At 39.0% G+C, this 20,994-nt stretch overlaps 1 non-coding gene across 1 annotated transcript; it reads right to left on the reverse strand.

The window, feature by feature from the left end:
- Positions 1 to 2,670: 2,670 nt before the first annotated feature.
- LOC111771671 (U6 spliceosomal RNA) lies at positions 2,671 to 2,775 on the reverse strand. Its single transcript, XR_002805599.1, has one exon. It is a non-coding gene; the product is annotated as a U6 spliceosomal RNA (small nuclear RNA).
- Between the last annotated feature and the right edge of the window lie 18,219 nt (positions 2,776 to 20,994).

Genomic DNA, 20,994 nt, shown 5'->3' on the forward strand with positions numbered 1-20,994 from the left:
TCCTTTCTCCATGGTATGTTCTTGGCTCCTTTGTTGAAGATTAACTGTCCATAGATGTGTGGGTTTATTTCCAGGCTCTTAATTCTGATCCACTGATCTGTGTGTCTGTTTTTGTGCCAGTCCCATGCTGTTTTGATTACTATAGCTTTGTAGTATATTTTGAAGTCAGGGATTGTGATGCCTCCAGCTTTGTTCATTTTTCTCAGGATTGCTTTGGCTATTTGAGGTTTTTTGTTGTTCCTTATAAATTTTAAGATTCTTTGTTCTATTTCCGTGATGAATGTCATTGAGATTGCATTGAATCTGTAGATTGCTTTAGGTAATATGGACATTTTAACTATGTTTATTCTTCCAATCTATGAGCATAGAATATCTTTCCATTTCTTTATATCTTCTTCAATTTCTTTCAATAATGTCTTATAGATTTTAGTGTATAGGTCTTTCACCTCTTTGGTTAAATTTATTCCTAGATATTTTATTCTTTCTGTTGAAATTGTAAATGGGATTGTATTCTTGACTTCTCTTGCAACTAGTTCATTTTTTTTTTCTTTTTGAGGAAGATTATCTCTGAGCTAACATCTGCTGCCAATCCTCCTCTTTTTGCTGTGGAAGACTGGCCCTGAGCTAATATCTGTGCCCATCTTCCTCCACTTTATATGTGGGATGCCTGCCACAGCATGGCTTGACAAGTAGTGCATAGGTCTGCACCTGGGATCTGAACCAGCAAACCCCAGGCCACTGAAGAGGAACGTGCGCACTTAACCACTGCACCACCAGGCTGGCCCCTAGTTTATTATTTTGGGGGAGGTTTTTGATTACTGTTTCAATCTCTTTACTTGTGATTGGTCTATTCAGATTCTCTATTTCTTCTTGATTCAGTTTTGGGAGGTTGTAGGAGTCTAAGAATTTATCCATTTCTTCTAGATTGTCCAATTTGTTGGCATATAGTTTTTCATAGTATTCTCTTAGAATCCTTTGTATTTCTGGGGTATCCGTTGTAATTTCTCCTCCTTCACTTCGAATTTTATTTATTTGATCCTTCTCTCTTTTTTTCTTAGTGAGTCTGGCTAAGGGTTTATCAATTTTGTTTATTATCTCAAAGAAACAGCTCTTAGTTTCATTGATCCTTTCTACTGTTTTTGCAGTTTCCATTTCATTTATTTCTGCTCTAATTTTTATTATTTCCCTCCTTTTGCTGACTTTGGGCTTTGTTTGTTCTTCTTTTTCTAGTTCTGTTAAGTGTAGTTTAAGATTACTTATTTGAGATTTTTCTTCTTTATTGAAGTGTACCTGTATTGCTTTGAATTTCTCTTATGACGTCTTTTGCTGCATCCCATAAGAATTCGTATATTGTATTTTCATTTTCATTTGTCTCCAGGTATTTCTTGATTTCTCCTTTGATTTTTTCATTGACCCAATGGTTTTTCAGTAGTATTTTGTTTAGTCTCCACATATTTGTCACTTTCCTAGGTTATTTCTTGTAGTTGATTTCTGGTTTCATAGCATTATGGTTGGAAGAGACGCTTGACATGATTTCAATCTTCTTAGATTTATTGAGTCTTTCCTCATTTCCCAACATATGGTCTATCTTTGAGAATGTTCCATGTGCACTTGAGAGAATGTGTATCCTGCTGTTTTTGGATGGATCCCTCTATACATATTAATTCCATCTGATCAAGTGTTCCATTTAAATCCACTATTTCCTTGTTGACTTTCTGTCTGGATGATCTATCCATTGATGTAAGTGAGATATTGGGGTCCCCTACACTTATTGTGTTGCTATTAATTTCTCCCTTTAGGTCTGCTAATAGTTGCATCATATACTTTGGTGCTCCTGTGTTAGTTGCATATATATCCATAAGTGTTATGTCCTCTTGGTGGAAAGTCCCTTTTATCATTATATACTGCCCCTCTTTGTCTCTCATTGTCTTACTTTGTCTGATATAAGTATGGCAACAGCTGCTTTCTTTTGTTTGCCCCTTGCTTGGAGTATGGTCTTCCATCCCTTCACTCTGAGCCTATGTTTGTCTTTAGAGCTGAGATGTGTTTCCTGGAGGCAGCATATTGTTGGGTCTTGTTTTTAAATCCATCCAGCCACTCTGTGTCTTTTGACTGGAGAATTCAATCCATTTACCTTTAGAGTGATTATTGATATATGAGGGCTTAATAGTGCCCTTTTATCTCTTATTTTCTGGTTGTTCTATATTTCCATTGTTTCTCTTCTCTTATATTACTGACTGCCATTTCGTTTTGGTAGTTTTCTGTGGAGGTAGTCTCAGTTTTCTCCTTTTTTATGGATTTTGGCTCTGCTCTGATTTTTTGTTTAGTGGTTACCATGAGGTTTGTATAAAAGATCTCGTAGATGATACAGTCCATTTTCTGATAGCTCCTCATCTCCATTAGCCTAAGCATGTTCCATCCCTATCCGATTTCCCTTCTGAGTTATTGTTGTGACTAATTATTCTATTTTGTGTTGTGAGTTTGTTACTAAGTGGAAGTGTTTATCGTTATTTTTAATGCTTTCCTTCCCTTTATCTTTTAAGTTATAATTAAGTATTTGCTACCCTATTCTGAAAGAAAGCTGCAATCTTCTGGTTTTGTCTATCTATTTATCTTCTTGCCCAAAGCTTTGTAGACCTTTGCCTTTTGGTTTCAGGTATGAGGGCATCCAAAAATACAGAGCACTTCACTAATTTGAATGTCATCCTTGCGCAGGGGCCATGCTAATCTTCTCTGTATCATTCTAATTTTAGTATACGTGTTGCTGAAGCAAGCAGTATATTGATTTTTCAAATCCTCAAACAACCCTATGAGATAGATATTGGTATCTCCATTTTACAGATCAGTAAGTTGAGGCTCATAAATTTACGTAAAGTGGCCCAAGATCATGCAGCTGAAAAGTGGCATAGCTTCAACACAAAACCAAGTAGTCTGACTTCAGAACCTATGAGACTTCTGAGCATGGGCTCTCTGCCAGATTCCTTTCCATCCACTTTGCCATTCATTCAAAAAGCCTCCATTGTAATGTGGGAACGCTAGAGCAGGAATACTGTAATCACAGATACCATTTATTGAGCTCCTATTGTATGGTAGGTACTGTGCTGGGTGTTTTACATATCTTATATCAAATTCTCACATCAAAAATGTGAAGTGATTACTATTACTATTAAGATTGCTTACAGATTATAATAATGGTGCTGCCCCAAATCACACAGCTATGTTTCTTGCTCTCTGCAAACCCAAATTTCTCTGATGCCACGCTACACATTCTTTGGAACTCTCATTCTGATCCCTCACTGCTCATCCTGCCCTTCACCCGCAAAGTGAATGATCATTAACTAGAAGAGGTAGGATGACATTTTTTTTATTCCTGTCTTAATATATTTTCTGCATAAGAAATTTCTAACCACTGCACACAAAAATATGGTGATATCTTGTCTTCATCTGAAAAGCACTTTTTTCATTCCTTTGTTTTAATGAGGAGCGGCACTCAGCCATCAGGACACATTGAATTCTACCCCCAAGAAATTTTGAAAGTTTCTTTACAGACCTGGGAATCAAATTCCCTTCTTAGTCTCCAATCAAGAAGTATCATTTGTCCTTTTATAGCCCTGTAAATTCTGATCTAATAAACCTGCCCCACGCTTCTACAGACAAAATTCACTCTCTTCCCAGGACAGACAAAGCAGAGGCTTCAAAATATAAGAGAGGTGTGTATGGTATGTGTGTGTGGTAGGGGTGGGGGAGTCTTTATATTTCTAAGGACTACAAGTACTTGAAATATGGAAAGAAACTGGACAAAATATCTATTTGGACAGTAATCCACCCAAGTGGCTAAAAATGGTTCACAGTGGCTGGATAGCCTAGAAGTCAAGCCTTAAAAACATTGGCTATTAGGAAGTATTGTAACCAAATGAAGTACTTCTAAATTCAACAGAGAAAGTGATTATAACTTTGTATTTTAATAAATCTAGTTCACCTAATAGATTTTGTTTATCTCCAGGGTCTGGAAGCCCAATGCCAAAAGTCTTCAAATGAATCTTGTGTTATTCCCAGCTGTCATCACTCATAGTACTGAAGCAAGTACAAGATCAGACCTTAGGATTCTGAGTTCTAATCTAGGCCTTGTTGCTGACTCACCAAATGGCCATGGGAAGTGGCATAATATCCTCGCTCCATAGTATGTCAGTGTTAGCAATGGTCAGAACACAGGTGGGATCAGTAGGTGAAACCTGCCTGTTTTCACGTTAAGATGGAACAGACAGAGAATAACTAGTAGAAATGAGCCACTGTGAAGTCTAAAGTGGGGCCCCTCCCCATGTACTCCAAAAGAACCCCTTTTCCTTATTCCACCAGTAGGAAAAGTGGGCTTGGTTAATCAAGAACATGGATCTTGGCACAGAGGTTGGAGAGAGAGAATGTATGATATTTTTCTTCTTTGGTGAGAGTGAGCTTACCAAGGAATAGAAGGCAGATGCTTCAGTGTATCTATAGACACCCATAACAGATACAGAATAAAGCCTCTGAACAGAGGCTGTGGCCCCACAGAGCCCGTCCAACACACGCTTATCTTCAAAATCTTTGCTCTCCTACTCAAAACTGTTGAATTAATGAACAAATAATGAGATTATCCTACTCACCTACTTGCGAAAAGGACCTAAGAGAACAAAGGAGGGATTGATGAGTCTTTAGAAACTCACAAATGCTCCTAAATTTGGGAGAACAAGACAGTTATAGATTAATAAGGTAGATACTACTAACATGTACTTGCCTTGGAATCAGAAGATGGGGGTGTGAGTCTTAGCTTTGCCGACTTACTTAGTAGTTGAGCAAATCACAGGCCCCTGGAGTTGATCAGTTTGCTGCCATCCATTTCATAATGCTGTTGCTCATTCATTCATTTAACTAATCATTCTACAATGCTGACTACATCTCAGATACTGCACTAGACAATGAAGCAGAAACAGAGTAGAATAAAATAAGCCCTGAGCTTCTTCCCACATGTAGCCTTTGAAACACATAAAAATAGAAACACTAAGCGATAAAATGGCAGCATTAAGCCTTCATATATCATAATCACTCTAAATGTAAATGGATTGAATTCTCCAATCAAAGGACACAGAGTGGCTGGATGGATTTAAAAACAAGACCCAACAATATAATAAATAAATAAATACATACAATAAAGAATCCACTGGGAAGCTATTAGAAATCATCAAGAACTACAGCAAAGTTTCAGGGTACAAAATCAACTTACAAAAATCAGTTGCATTTCTGTACTGTAATAATGAACTAACAGAAAGAGAACTCAAGAATACAATCCCATTTACAATTGCAATAAAAAGAATAAAATACCTAGGAATAAATTTAACCAAGGATGTGAAAGACCTATGCAATGAAAACTATATGACATTATGGAAAGAAATCGATGATGATATAAGAAATGGAAAGATATTCCATGCACATGGATTGGAAGAATAAATATAGTTAAAAATGTCCACACTACCTAAAGCAATCTACAGATTCAGTGCAATCCCAATCAAAATCCCAATGACATTCTTCATAGAAATGGCACAAAGAATCCTGAAATTCATATGATGCAACAAAAGATCCCAAATAACTAAAGCAATCCTGAGAAAAAAGAAGAAAGGTGGAGGCATCACAATCCCTGACTTCTAAATATACTACAAAGCTATAGTAATCAGAGCAGTGTGGTACTGGTACAAAAACAGGCACACAGATCAATGGAACAGAATTGAGAGCCAGGAAATAAACCCACACATCTATGGACAGCTAACCTTCACAAATGAGCTAAGAATATACGATGGAGATAGGAAAGTCTCTTCAATAAATACTCTTGGGTAAACTGGACAGCCATACGCAAAAGAATGAAAGTAGACCATTATCTTTCACCATACACAAAAATTAACTCAAAATGGATCAAAGACTTGAAGGTAAGACATGAAACCATAAAACTCCTAGAAGAAAATATAGACAGTACACTCTGGCATTGGTCTTAGCAGCATCTTTTCGAATACCACATCTACTCAGACAAGGGAAACAAAAGAAAAAATAAACAAGTGGGACTTCATCCAACTAAAGAGCTTCTGTAAGGCAAAGGAAACCAGGAACAAAACGAAAAGACAGGGGCTGGCCCCGTAGCCAAGTGGTTAAGTTCGCACGCTCCACTTCAGCAGCCCAGGGTTTCATTGGTTTGGATCCTGGGCGCGGACATGGCACCACACATCAGGCTGTGCTAAGGCAGCGTCCCACATGCCACAACCAGAGGCACTCACAACTAGAATATACAAGTATGTACTGGGGGACTTTGAGGAGAAGAATTTAAAAAAAAAAAAAGATTGGCAACATTGTTAGCTCAAGTACCAATCTTTAAAAAAAAAAAGAATAGAAACCCACCAACTGGGAGAAAATATTTGCAAATCATATATCCAACAAGGGGCTAATCAACATATATGCAGAATTCACACAGCTCAACAACAAAAAAACAAATAATCCAATCAAAAAATGGGAAGAGGATTTGAACATTTTTCCAAAGAAGATATACAGATGGCAAATAGGCACATGAAAAGGTATTCAAAATCACTAATCATCAGGGAAATGCAAATCAAAACTACATGAGATATCACCTTACACAAATCAGAATGGCTATAATCACCAAGACAAAAAATATCAAACATTGGAGAGGATGTGGAGAAAGCGGAACCCTCACATGCTGCTGGTGGGAATGTAAACTGGTGCAGCCACTATGGAAAACAGTATGGAGATTTCTCAAAAATTTAAAAATAGAAATACCATATGCCCCAGCTAGCCCGCTACTGGGTATTTATCCAAAGAAATTGAAATCAACAATTCAAAGAGACTTATGCACCCCTATGTTCATTGCAACATTGTTCACAACAGCCAAGATGTGGAAGCAACCCAAGTGCCCAGCCACTGATGACTGGATAAAGAAGATATGGTATATGTATATACAATGGAATACTACTCAGTCATAAAAAAGACAAAATCTTCCCATTTGCAACAACATGGATGGACCTTGAGGATATGATGTTAAGCAAATAAGCCAGAAAGAGAAAGGCAAACACCATATGATTTCTCTCATATGTGGAAGATAAACAAACTTAGAAACAAAGAGAACAGTTTAGTGGTTACTAGAGGGGAAGGGGATTGGGGGTGGGCATAAGGGGTAAGGGGGCACACATATACGGTGACTGACAAATAATGCACACTTGAAATTTCACAATGTTATAAACTATTATGACCTCAATAAAATAAAAAAAACTTTCAATGGAAACACTATCATGATGACATTTGATCTTCCTTAATAAAATAGCTCCTACTTAGCACTATTTTGCAGCAGGTTCTGTGCTAGAAACTCCTCATAAATTATACCATCCCTTAAAAATTGGCATTATCATAGTCATTTTCCATGTGAGATAACTACAGCTCTGAGAGTTTGAGTAGCTTGCCCAAGGTCACACACCTTGTAAGTGGCAGAGCTGGGATTGCAGTCCGGGATAGTGTGACTCTAAACCCTACCACACTGCCCATGTGTGATGAGGCTATCAGCCAGATGGCTTTTTCGTTTTCTATCAAGCATACAAGCGGCTAACAAATGTATTTTTTGCCCTATTTCGACTTCTGAAAAGGGCACCCAGTCTTTGTTAACTCAGCTCTGGCTCAATGCAATCTGTCTGAATTGTCCCCCAAAAGTGAAGCTGAAAGTGAAGATGACTAAAGTAGTCCTAGGCAAAAAAGGCACCTCGGCCTAATCGTGGCCTGATGAGATGACATATGCAGCGTTTATTACCAGTAGAGAGAGACTTGATGTGCATGGTCTCTGGGACTCAGTGTCAGGCCAATTATGGGTCGAGGGAACAAATGTGCTTCCATTTTTCCTTTAGGGATTATCACGATCATTTAGCATCACTGGTGATGGGGCAGTCCGGTCATCACGTAGCGTGAGCAGCAGTTTTCTGGATCACTTGTGCTGATGCAGGTCATTGGACAAAGCAACCTTAAAATTCTTCCTCGCACAAGTCACAGTTGCTACCATGAGGTCCAAGTTTAAGCATTAACTCTTTGCTGATTCATATTTAGACAGCAGTCATATTTCCTCTGTAGTAACTATGTAGCAGACAGAACCAGATATTGTATAAATGATTCAGAGACTGTGCTCATTGACTCTTAATTAATCATAAAAGGTCAGGGCTTAAAGGAAATTTGGGGAGCACCTGATCCAACTCTCACTTTACAGATGAGAAAACCGGAGCTCAGCACAGGGAAGTGACTTCCTCATGGTCACACAGTTGTTGCTTACTACACACTGATAAAGAAGTAAAAATCAGAGGGGAAGGGATGAGGTCATGGAGGTGAACTAATTCCTCATCCTTCTTGGTCAAAAATTTAAACAAACAAATGAAGGTACACGCAAGTTACTTTGTGTTACAGATGTAATCAGCAGAAGAACTGAAAATAAAAGCAGTCCTGATATGGCCACAAACTAGCTGCATGACCTTGAGTAAACTCCCTGGGCCTCAATTTTGTCATCTATAAAATGGGAATACTGCCAGAGGCACAGCTCATTCCTAAGGTTCTTATGAGGATCAAACAAAAGAGTCGACATAGGAAATGGGAATTGTTCTAAGCCAAAAACGGATAGTTTCTAGCAATTTCTCCAGTTCATTTATATAATATGGATCCTGTAAAAGCCCCTAAAACCCACACTAGATTCCTTCGCCAGCATGTCACTCAATACCCTTTTAGTCTCTGACTGGAAAAATTTAAATCTTTGAGATATAAATGCAATTAGAAAATATCTAATTAGGGGGCCGGCCCCATGGCTGAGTGGTTGGGTTCGCGTGCTCTGCTTTGGTGGCCCAGGGATTCGCCGGTTCGGATCCTGGCCGTGGACATGGCACCACTCATCAGGCCACGCTGAGGTGGTGTCCCACATGCCACAACTGGAAGGACCCACAACTGAAAATATACAGCTAGGCACCGGGAGGCTTTGGGGAGAAAAAAGAAAAACAATATATATCTAATTAATGTTCCTTCTGTCTCTCTCCCCTCTAATCAAGATCTTCTACCTCTGTTACTGGGTTTTGTCTTTGGGGTTTGAGATTCCTTATTCTAGAATGACTCACTGTACAAGGAAAACAATTCAACCCTGGTTTCCCTCCCTTTGTCACAGAGGCGCTGAGTAGGGTGTCAGTCCATGTAGGAGGACAAATATCCTTCACTGTGAAGGGTTTTAATTCCAAGTTGGCAGAGCATCAGAAGCTGATGGGGCCAGGAGTAGGCATCTCAGGAACACACTGTGGCACTAAGAAACAGAAGAAACACATCATCTGTGCTCCTCTCTCCAGTATTTATTATTCATGAGTCTGAAAGGAAACTGCTGGTCTCCCCTCCTAATCTCTGGAGATGTGCATTTGTACACACACACAGGCAAACACACACCACAGAAGCACGCAGGCATGCACCCTCCCTGGCTTGGTGAAAAAAATAGTTTCTAGCCCTTCGAGAGGCTTTTTGCATTAACGGATTGTGTAGTCCCGCTAAGCAGAAAATCAGAGTGACATTTTTTAGAGAAACGCACACTTGTTCCAATTTTCTTGTCTAAATTATCCAAACCCCTTACAGTCTTGATATGGTTCACTTAAAGATCATTACTCATGTTCCTGAGTGGGCTGCAGAGTGATCATGCCTACGCAAGGTGTGCTTCTGGCTGGTGGAAAATGACAGGAGCTAGCTATAGAACTGAATGTGCTGAAATTAACTCAAACTTGCAAAGTTCCATCAGCACCATATAAGGGAAGATATTTATCCTGTAGCTGAAGTCAGGGAGGGGGCGGCACATCGATGGGGGCATTAAGTGGTTCATAATTGAAAATGTTCAAATCAGCAGACAGGCTAAAGGTCCCATAGGATGTTGCTAACAATTAGCAATACAGCCGTTGGTAGCCGTGTTTAATATAAACCACTAATGCAAAATTAGAAGAGTTTACTAAGAAAATCTGTCAATGTCTCCAAACTTCTTTATTTTATTTAGCACATAAAGACTATTTGCCACGTGTCATTTATAACAGACCAGACGAGCATTATTTTGAAAGAAACTGAAGAAATGATCGCCTGAACATGGAGGTAGAAATGATTATTTTTACAAAGTGAAGCAAAACCCAATTAAAAGCTTCTTGTGCCTTATAATACTCCCCAGAGAAGAGTTTAAGGTCTTAATTAGCTTTCCTCCTTATCTCTGGTAAAACAGGCCCACAAAGTTTCTATGTTAGTTCCACAAAGGCATTTGAAAAATATGTGATCACCCACATGGAAGATGTGTAAGCTCATTTGCATCCTATCTGAGACTTATTGCTAGCGATGTGTGTACGTTTGTACATTTTGACTAATAATTATGGAAAATTATGGGAGATGCTGTTAGGAAAATTGGTTCCATTAGATTACGAAAGAATATTCTTCCAATATTTCTGTAGGCACAGGTCTAATATAATAAGCATGATTTGCAAAATGAATTTCAAGTCATTTTCATGGAAATTATTCTCTAAACTAGGATGATATACTCTCGTTCAGAATTCGATTCTGCTCCATTGTGTTCTTAAAAACACAATCAGAAGTTAATTGAAATTTATTTTCAAAATAGTTGATGCATATAAAGGACCTGCGTTTGAAGAGCGCCCTAAACAAAGGTATCTGCAGACATCTGCTGTTGCTTCTCACTCTTCATTAGTCGACTCCAACTTTTTGATATTTTGGTGAACACATCCTTTACCAAACACAAAAAAGTATGATATTGATTCTACTAATAAGACTTCGTTGCCAGTCTTTCCACATTTAAGATTATTACCTTTGGTTGAAACACACAGTTTAAAGTGCGGGTCATTGCACCACTCGAAAACGTTTTCCCCCACATTTCCCAGGGCACTTGTTTGAGTCTGAAGTTACCGTAATCAAAAAGGAGGTCCATTTACCTCAATACCCTCTTGCTTCGAAAGCAGAACAGGCTTGCCATGGGTAGAATATTTGGGTTAGTGGTGGTCAAGTGATTGCGTTTTTATCATGCAGAAAGTTTCTCTGCTGTTGTTCTCTTTTTCATATTCTAAGAATTTCTACAAGAGAGAAAGGAGAAAACAGAGGGATTTGTCAAGCTCTCCTGTCACATTCAGTCTGACCTTCACCTGCCTACCTCTCAGTGGCACAGCTGTCCTTTGCTTGGCAGCAGCCTTTGCGCACGCCCCAGGCTGGCAGTGCCCAGCTGCTTCTCTGTGGCCTGGTGCTGGTTATGGAGCTGCCCCAACTCTGCCCAAAGACGATCTGAGCATTGATCACTGCCTCCCTCTCAACTGGCGTGGAATGTAACACAGGAAGCAGCACATGAATTTGCATCCCACAGAATTCAGAGCGGTGGTTTCTAGAATGTAACTAAATGACAGGCCTGTTTTAAGCACCTCAGTTCCACATTGCAGTCTTCATCCATTTTGCATAGGTAACCCTACACATAGTTGCATCAAGAGAGTCCCATAGCTTCAAATTGTACCATTTGACTAATCTTTATACACTCTTAAAGGAGCCATGTTTTAAATACAGAGGGAAATATCATTATTCAGTATAATAATAATTACATTATTTGGCATGATAGTAATAATAACAATGAGAGTAGCAGCTATCACTTATCAAGTGCTTCGGTGATTCAGGCACCATGCTCTGTGCTTTACGGACCTTACCTCATTGAATCCGTACAAAATTCCTGGAAGGTCAATTACCTTCATTTTACATATGGGGAAGCTGAGGCTCAGAAAGATTAACCCATCCCGAATCATAGCAGCTAGTGAGTGAGAGAGATGTAATTTGAACTCTACTTTCTCTACTTCCCAAATTCATACTCTTGACCTCAAATCTGGTGATCCTTAACCCAGTCTGCACGTTGAATCACAATCAACTTTGTATCTCTAGAAGTGGGACCCAGGTAACAGTAATTTTTAAAAGATCCCCAGGTATTTCTGTATAGCCAAAAAATTCCTGAAGTATTACTAACATTTTATTCTTGAAAATATTTGTGGCACAGTTTGCTTACCTTTATAGGTTACTAGAAAAACTCAGTTTTGCATCTGTGAGTCTCTTTGGCTACTCACACAAAACATTTCACTTCCGGTCACAAATCCTGCAGAGTTTTTTCCCCACATCCAGCAATTCTCTGTGACACACTAGCTGAGTGTCCTACAGTTTAACTCAATTCTGACACTATCTACCCAGAGACAGCGTCAGATCCCACAGGTTAAGGGCTCAGTCCCTCAAAAGTGCACCCTTCCCATGCACACTTGATATGCCAGTTGGCAAGCCCTGGTTGTCACCTGTGCTTCTGACTGACCAACAATAGATCTCTGGTTTCTACAACCCTCTCCTTGGGTTTGATTAATTTGCTAGAGTGGCTCAAAAAATTCAGGAAAGCATTTAACTAACATTTACCAGTTAATTAAAGGATATGATAAAGGATACAGATGAACATCCAGGTGGAAAAGATGCAGAGGACAAGGTGTGTGGGAAGGGGCAGGGAGCTTCCATGCCCTCTCCAGGTCATAGCTCTACCCAGATCTCCAGATGTTCACCAACCCAGAAGCTCTCTGAACCTTGTCTTTTTGGGATTTTATGGAGGTTTCATTACATAGGCATGATTGATTAAATCATCGGCCATTGAAGATCCATTCAACCTGCAGCCCCTCTCTCTTCCCCAGAGGTCAGTGGGGTGGAACTAAAAGTTCCAACCCTCTAATCACATGGTCAATTCTCCCGGCTACCAGCCCCCATCCTTAGGTGCTTTCCAAAAGCACCTCATTAACATAACAAAGACATCTTTCTGGTTTTCATCACTTAGGAAATTCCAAGGGTTTAGGGAGCTGTGAGCCAGGAATTGTGTAGGAAGACCAACCAAATATATATTTCTTATAAATCACAATATAGTCTTCCACCCCCTGGTCTTCGAACACAGCTCACTTAGAGCAAAACAATCATAAAATTCAAAAGATACCGGCACATTACTAGAATCTCATTCAGTCATTCATAACTATCCAGTCCCCTATGCCAACCTCATCCTCCTTATGATGGAGGTGGATCGGATGAGCTCTAAAGATCTAGTCAAGCTTCAACATCTCAGGACCAATGGTTTAAACTGAAGTTTCAGAAGATCCATTTACTCAAAAAACTAAAGCTAGGTAATTTTACTGGTCATATAATTGAAGCTAACTCCTTTCAACATATTTTGATTTTCCTGGCTGGACCCCCCCATTCCACCCGCTTTGGTTTCCTGATGCTGGCCAGAATTTCTACTGGTCCTTGTCCATATTCACACCTAAATCCTTACTCTTCAGGCATAAGTAGCCACCACCACCCTCAATGTCCTTCTTCCTTTCGTTCATTCAACAAATATTTACAGAGTAGATATGATGGGCCTAGCATTGTTCTAGAAGCTGTGAAAATAACATTGAACAAACCAAACTCCTGCCCACATGGAGCTTATATTCTAGTGGACGGAGATAGACTACATACGACTAAACATTTAGTCTTCCTGGTGGTGACAAGTGCTAAGGAGAAAGAAGGCAGAATATGGAGTTAGGCAGTTGGGGCTGCTATTTTGGATAAGGTGTTCAGGGTAGGCCCCTCTTAGGAGGGGATGGTTGAATAGAGGCTTGAGTGAAGGGAAAGAGGAAGACCATCTGAGGGAAGAATATTCCAGGCAGCTGGAATAAACATTTTTCTAGAACCACACTGCACAACTTCTGGGCTCACCTCCTGGGTAAGAGTTGGGCCAGGGTTGAGGCTTCGGTTGTGCAGTTTGGAGATGAGAATAATTCACCTTAGCCTGATCTCACCTTCTTAGCTCCTGCCTCCAAGGCCTTTGCTATCATCCGTTCATTGAAATAACCTTCGAAAGGTGATTGCTTAGCAAAAGAAGCAGGCTGACAAACATAGTAATAATTAAAGGCATACTGGTAAGAGAATAAAGTCAGGCAAACAGGAGATCTGATCTCAGCTCTACCTTATAGGAGGTGTTCTTGACCAAGAGACATCACATCTCTGTACCTGTTTCCTTGTCTGGAAAATAAGGAGAGTAATAAGTTAACAAATAAAAGCTCTTACAGTATCTGCTGCAAAACAATTGCTAAATAAAATAATTATTATAATTCAAAACATGAGTTGTGGGGCTGGCCCAGTGGAGCAGTGGTTAAGTTCTTGTGCTCTGCTTCGGTAGCCCAGGGTTTGCGGGTTTGGATCCCAGGCATGGACCTACACACTGCTCATCAAGCTATGCTGTGGTGGCAGCCCAGATACAAAATAGAGGAAGATTGGCACAGATGTTAGCTCAGGGCCAATCTTCCTCACCAAAAAACAACAACAACAATAACATAGACGTGGAAAGGGAACTGATCCTAGAGACAGGACACCTGGGATGAAGTTCCAGCTCCATCATTGACTAAACACATGACGGTGAATAAATCACTTAACTTCTCTGAGCCCCATGTTTCTCATCTCATCTATAGAAATGGAGATAATAATTCACACTTGACCTCAAGCATGGTCATATTTCAAAAAAATTAAAAATTGTAGAACACTGGCCAAACATTTGGAGTTTTTCTTCCAATTAGATGAGAGAATATGAAGGTGAAGAGTAAGATGTGATCTGAGAACTTGTATGGAATCAAGGCTCTGGCTCAGGTTCAGGTATTTACTGATACTTGGCAACACAAATTGCTATTCCAAGCTAACTTTTACAACATCATAAAGGCAGGCAATTCGGTTCCTCTTTAGAACTAATCCTTCACTTTTCTGGTCACTCAAATCTGACCCATCGTTTTCTATATAGAATTATCGGAGCACAGACGTTTATAACTGGAAGGGATCTTAGAATTCATCTGGTCCAATCTTGTCTTTGTACAAATAAGGCAATTGAGGCCCAGGAAGGCAAAGTGCCTAGGCAAAGCCATACTGTGAGTTAGTGAGGGATCCAGGAGCAGAATCAGATCCCCTGCCTCCCTTCGTGATCTTCATGTTAGAGGAATCTTCTCTGTTCCATCCTGTTTCTAAACCCCAGTCTCACCTACTCTACTGCATTTTGAAAAGGGTCTTTGCTTACAAAATTCACTCCTTAGGTATTGGTCTTAAATAGGATATCTCTGTTTCCTTATCTGATATAGCCACATGCACATATGAAAGTGGCCTACTGCAAACCTCTCATAATAGTTCACATTGGTAGTTGAAACACCACCAAGAGTTGGGCTGCATTCAATTATACATTCCTTTCTCTGGGGCCATTTAAACAGACTACAATAAAACCCCTCTAACCCTTATAAAAATCATATTTGAATGAAAGAAAAAAGGGACAGGTGGCTTTGTAAACCAAAGACCATTCAAACCCACAAGTGAGTCAAGTTGCCAGAAAAATTCTAGCATGCCCAGAAACAACAAAGCATAGTATCTGGCTAAAGGCTGGCCCAATGTAAAGATTCCTATGGAGAATAATAGGAAGCACCGTATAGAAAGACAAAACTTGTCATTCTTTCTCACTTGACACTTTCTTCCACAGCCCTGGAAGCACTTAAGTCACAGATACGGTTTTCCCTAACGACATCATACTGTGGGGAAATAATGAGCTGAGGCTTCCTCGAATGGTCTCTAAGGAGTTTGCAGCATAACACACGCGCTGGAGACGGTACTATAAAGCCTAGATTCCACCTCCGGCGAAGTTCCGGTGACATCATCTGAAAGGCTTGGTAGAGGTGAAGAGGTCAGTGGAGTGTGAGAATGTTCTACAGCAAGACACTAATAGAAACTCTCACAGAAACAATTTATATTCTTTCCTAGGGATTCAGAACTAGCTCAATCGTTCGAGAGACTGACACTCTCCAGCCACCTAACTAAATTAAATTTTAGAAATGTTTCCTGCTGAGGCAGCACCTCTTTAAGTAGAACCAAAGGAAAAAAGTGACCGTAGCCCATATGGCGCTTCCTCCCTGTGCCACCTGACTGGTCAATAGGCCTTGTGTGCCATCCAAAGACAATGGCCTCCTCCTGTGAGGCAAAAAATATCACACGTCGTTTCAGATGCTGATGCTGAATGTTACAATAATGCCGATCACAGCAATAACAGATCATGTTTATTGAACACTTTACTCTGTGCAAGGTAACTCCTCCCAGCTTATTTAATCCTGATAGTGCTCTGTGAGGCAGACACTATTACATCTTACTTTTACAAATATTGCAACTGAGGCTCAAAGAGATGAAGCAGCTTGCCTGAGGTTACAGGACTAGTGCGCGATGAGTAGGAATTAATCCTAGCTTATATGACTGCAGAGCCCAGCTTCTTAACTATTTATTCTTAGTATTCGAGGTTAAAGCCTATGTAGCCTAAAGCAAAGTGGTAACTCAAGCTTAGGAGTGAGGACATAAAACAAAACTTGCTAACAAGATTCCACACACTGTCTCCAGAAAACCTCCCCCTCTGATGATTCTTGCAAATAACGTACCTCTCTTTTAACAGATTATCACACCCAAATATATATATGTACAAAAATATATATGAAGAGAGAGAGAGAGAAAGAGACTTTCACAACATTGTGAATGTACCAAATGCCACTGAGCCATGCACATGTTAAAATGGTTAATTTTATGTTATATGGATTTCATCTCAATAAAAATAACACTTGTATTTAATAAAGGTATTCTTAGTATTTTTCCAGCTTTATAGGGGTATAATTGACAATCAAAAATTGTCTATATTTAAGGTACACAATTTGATGACCTAATATATGCATATATTGTGAAATATTCAACAAATCACCTCACACAGCTCCCATTTTCCTTTTTTTTCCCTTTTCTGTTGTGAGAACACCCACGATCTACCCTCTTAGCAAATTTCAAATATACGATACAATATTGTCAACTCTGGTCACATTGTTGAATACTGGTTCTCCAAAGCTTATTCATCTTCATAACTGATACTTTATGCCCCTTGACTAACATTGGCCATTTCCCCTCCCCCGAGCCCCTGGTAGCCACTGTTCTACCATTTCTATGAGTTTGTCTATTTTAGATTCCACACGTAAGATCATACAGTATTTGTCTTTCTGCATCTAGTTGTCTTGCTCAGCATAATGTCCTCCAGCTTCATTCACGTTTTCACAAATTGCAGGATTTTCTTCTTTGTCATGGCCGAATAATATTCCATTGTGTGTATGTGTGTGTGTGTGTATATATATATATATATACACATTTTCTTTATCCGTTCATCCACCAACAGACATTTAGGTTGTTTCCATGTCTTGGCTGTTGTGAATAATGCTGACATGAACATGGGAGTGCAGATATCTCTTTGAGATCCTGATTTCTTTTCCTTTGGATGTATACCCAGAAGCAGGATTGCTGGATCATATGGTAGTTCTATTTTTAGTTTTTTGAGGAACTTCCATACTGTTTTCCCTAATGACTGTGCCAATTTGCATTTCCGCCAAGAGTGTACAAGGGTTCCCTTTTCTCCACATCTTCACCAACACTTGTTATCTTTTGTCGTTCTGCTAATAGCTATTCTAACAGGTGTGAAGAGATACCTCATTATGGTTTTGATTTGCATTTCCTGTATGATTTTTTGATGTTGAGCAACCTTTTGGCCATTTGTATGTCTTGTTCTGAGAAGATTTTATTCATATCTTTTGCCCATTTTTTAATTGTGTTTTGCTATTAAGTTGTATGAATTCCTTATAAACTTTGGATATTAACCCCTTATCAGTATATGGTTTACAAATATTTTCTCCCATTCTATAAACTGCTTTTCACTCTGTTGATTGTTTCTTTTCTGTGCAAAACCTTTTTAGTTTGGTGAAATCTCACTTGTCTATTTTTGTCATTGTTTCCTGTGCTTTTGGTGTCATATCCAAAAATCATCTCCCAAACTAACGTTAAGAAGCTTTTCCCTGTGTTTTCTTCTAGTAGTTTTACGGTTTCGGGTCTTACATTTAAATCTTTAATTCATTTTGAGCTGATTTTTTTTTCTTTCTGCTTTTTCTCCCCAAATCCCCCCAGCACACAGTTGTATATATTTCAGTTGTGGGTCCTTCTAGTTGTGGCACATGGGATGCCACCTCAACGTGGCCTGATGAGTGGCCATGATGAGTGCCATGTCCATGCCCAGGATCCAAACCAGCGAAACCCTGGGCCATTATAGCAGAGCGCGTGAACTTAACCACTCAGCCACAGGGCCGGCCCCTTGCCAATCTTTTTTTTTTTTTTTTGAGCTGATTTTTTAATATGGTGTGAGATAAAGGTCCAATTTCATTCTTCTACATGTAAATATCCAGTTTCCCCAGCATCATTTATCAAAGAGACTATCCTTTCCCCTTTGTGTATTCTTGGCACCTTTGTCAAAGATCAGTTGACTGTATATGTGTGGATTTATTTCTGGGCACTATTCTGTTCCATTGGTCTATATGTCTGTTTTTATGCTAGTACCATACTATTTTGACTCCTATGGGCTTGTAATATATTGTGAAATCAGGAAGTGTGATGGCTCCAGCTTTGTTGTTCTTGATCAACATTGCTTTGGCTATTCATGGTCTTTTGTGGTTCTATGTAAATTTTAAGATTGTTTTTTCTATTTCTGTAAAGAATGTCATTGGATAAATTCCTAGAAACATGCAAACTACCAAAACTGAATCAAGACGAAATAGAAAGCCTGAACAGATCGATAGCAAATAAGAAGACTAAATCAGTAATCAAAAATCTCCCAAAAAAGAAAAGCCGAGGACCAGACAGCTTCATGAGTGAATTTTACCAAACATTCAAAGTATTAATACCAATCCTTCTTAAACTCTTCTGAAAAATAGAGAACACTTCCAAACTCATCTTATGCAGCCAACATTACCCTGATACCAAAACCAGACAAAAACACTATGAGAAAAGAAAACTACAGACCAATATACCTGATGAACATAGATGTAAAAACTCTCAATAAACTATTAGCAAACTGAATTCAACAGCACATTAATAGGGTCATACACCATGAACAAGTGGGATTTATGCCTGAGACGCAAGGATAGTTCAACATATGCAAATCAATCAATGTGATACAACACATTAACAAAATGAAAGAAAAAACCCCACATAATCATCTCCAAAGATGCAGAAAAAGCATTTGATAAAGTTCAACATCCACTCGTGATTAAGATGCATGAACAAAATAGGTCTAGAAGGAACTTACCTCCACACAATAAAGTTCATATATGAAAAACTCACAGTTAACATTATAGTCAAGGTGGGATAACTGAAAGCTTTCCTTCTAAGATCCAGTACAAGGCAAGGATGCCAACTGTCACCACTTCTTTTCAATATAGTACTAGAAGTCCTAGCCAAAGCAATTAGACAAGAAAAAGAAATTAAAGGTATCCAAATTGGAAAGGAAGAAATAAAATTATCTCTGCAGGTGACATGATCAGATACACAGAAAAACTCTAAAGACTCAGCAAAAAAGTTAGAACGTTAGAACTAATAAGCAAATTTAACAAAGTTTCAGGATACAAAATCAACATGCAAAAATTAATCACATTTGTAAATGTAAACAATGATCAGAAAAGGAAATTAAGATGTTGTTTTTCTTTATGGGAAACTTCCTCCCCCCCCAAAAAAAATTAAAATGTTTTTGCTGCATTTTGAAAAAATAAATATATGAGGGAGAGATTGATTCTACTTGAGTTTAGTTATTTCCTGATAACATAAAGAGAACTTTAGTAAAGCTACGTCCACTTTTTAGAACTTAGAATCTCAGAATTGGAAAAGATCATAGAGGTCATCTAGGCAACCTCCTTCCCAAAGGAGGAATCCTTCCTGTACATAATCATCCTTGATCATAATCCTTGAAACATAATCATCCAGCTTCTGTTTAATCCTTCCAGTGATTGGGAACCCACTACAGTCATGCACCACATAATGATGTTTTGTTCAACGATGGACCACATATAAGACAGTGGTCCCATAAGATTAGTACCACATAGCCTGGGTGTGTAGTAGGCTATACCATCTAGGTTTGTGTAAGTATACTCTAGGATGTTTGCACAACAACAAAATTGCCTAATGATGCATTTCTCAATACGTGTCCCTGCCTCTAAGCGACACATGACTGTACTCAAAAGTCTACTGTTCTATTTGTAAATAGATCCAATTAGTAGAAAGGTCTTGCTTATGTTGAATTAAATCTGCTATGTTGGTGCTTCTATGCATTTTCCTGCTTTGAATTCGGCCTATTACCAATGATTTCCTGTAACTATCTAATCATCACTATGATACTTGTATTTTCTAAAGAGCTCTTGGCGTAGTGATTATAGTCAACAATACTGTATTATAAACTCCAAAGTTGCTAAGAGACTAGATCTTAATTATTATCACCACAAAAAAAGAGATGATAGGGGCCGGCCCCGTGGCTGAGTGGTTAAGTTCGTGCGCTCCACTTCGGTGGCCCAGGGTTTCGCCAGTTCAGATCCTGGGCACAGACATGGCACCACGCATCAGGCCATGCTGAGGTGGCATCCCACATGCCACAACTAGAAGGACCCACAACTAAAATATATAACTATGCACTGGGGGGATTTGGGGAGCAAAAGCAGAAAAAAAAAGATTGGCAACAGTTGCTAGCTCAGGTGCCAATCTTTAAAAAAAAAAAAAAGAGATGATAATTATGTGACATGAGAGAGGTATTAGCTAACGCCATGGTGGTAATCATATTGCAAGATATAAATGTATCAAATCAACATACATAAATGTATCAACTTGTACCGCTTAAAATTACACAATGTTATGTGTCACATATCTCAATAAAAATTTTTGTAAATAAAGAGTTGCTGAGCCCAGGTCATTTCTTCCTTTGCATTCTACAAAAAAGAGGTGCTACTTCAGCAGGAAACATTTCCAAAATTGAGT

This window comes from Equus caballus, chromosome X, assembly GCF_041296265.1.
Source record: "Equus caballus isolate H_3958 breed thoroughbred chromosome X, TB-T2T, whole genome shotgun sequence".
NCBI lineage: Eukaryota > Metazoa > Chordata > Mammalia > Perissodactyla > Equidae > Equus > Equus caballus.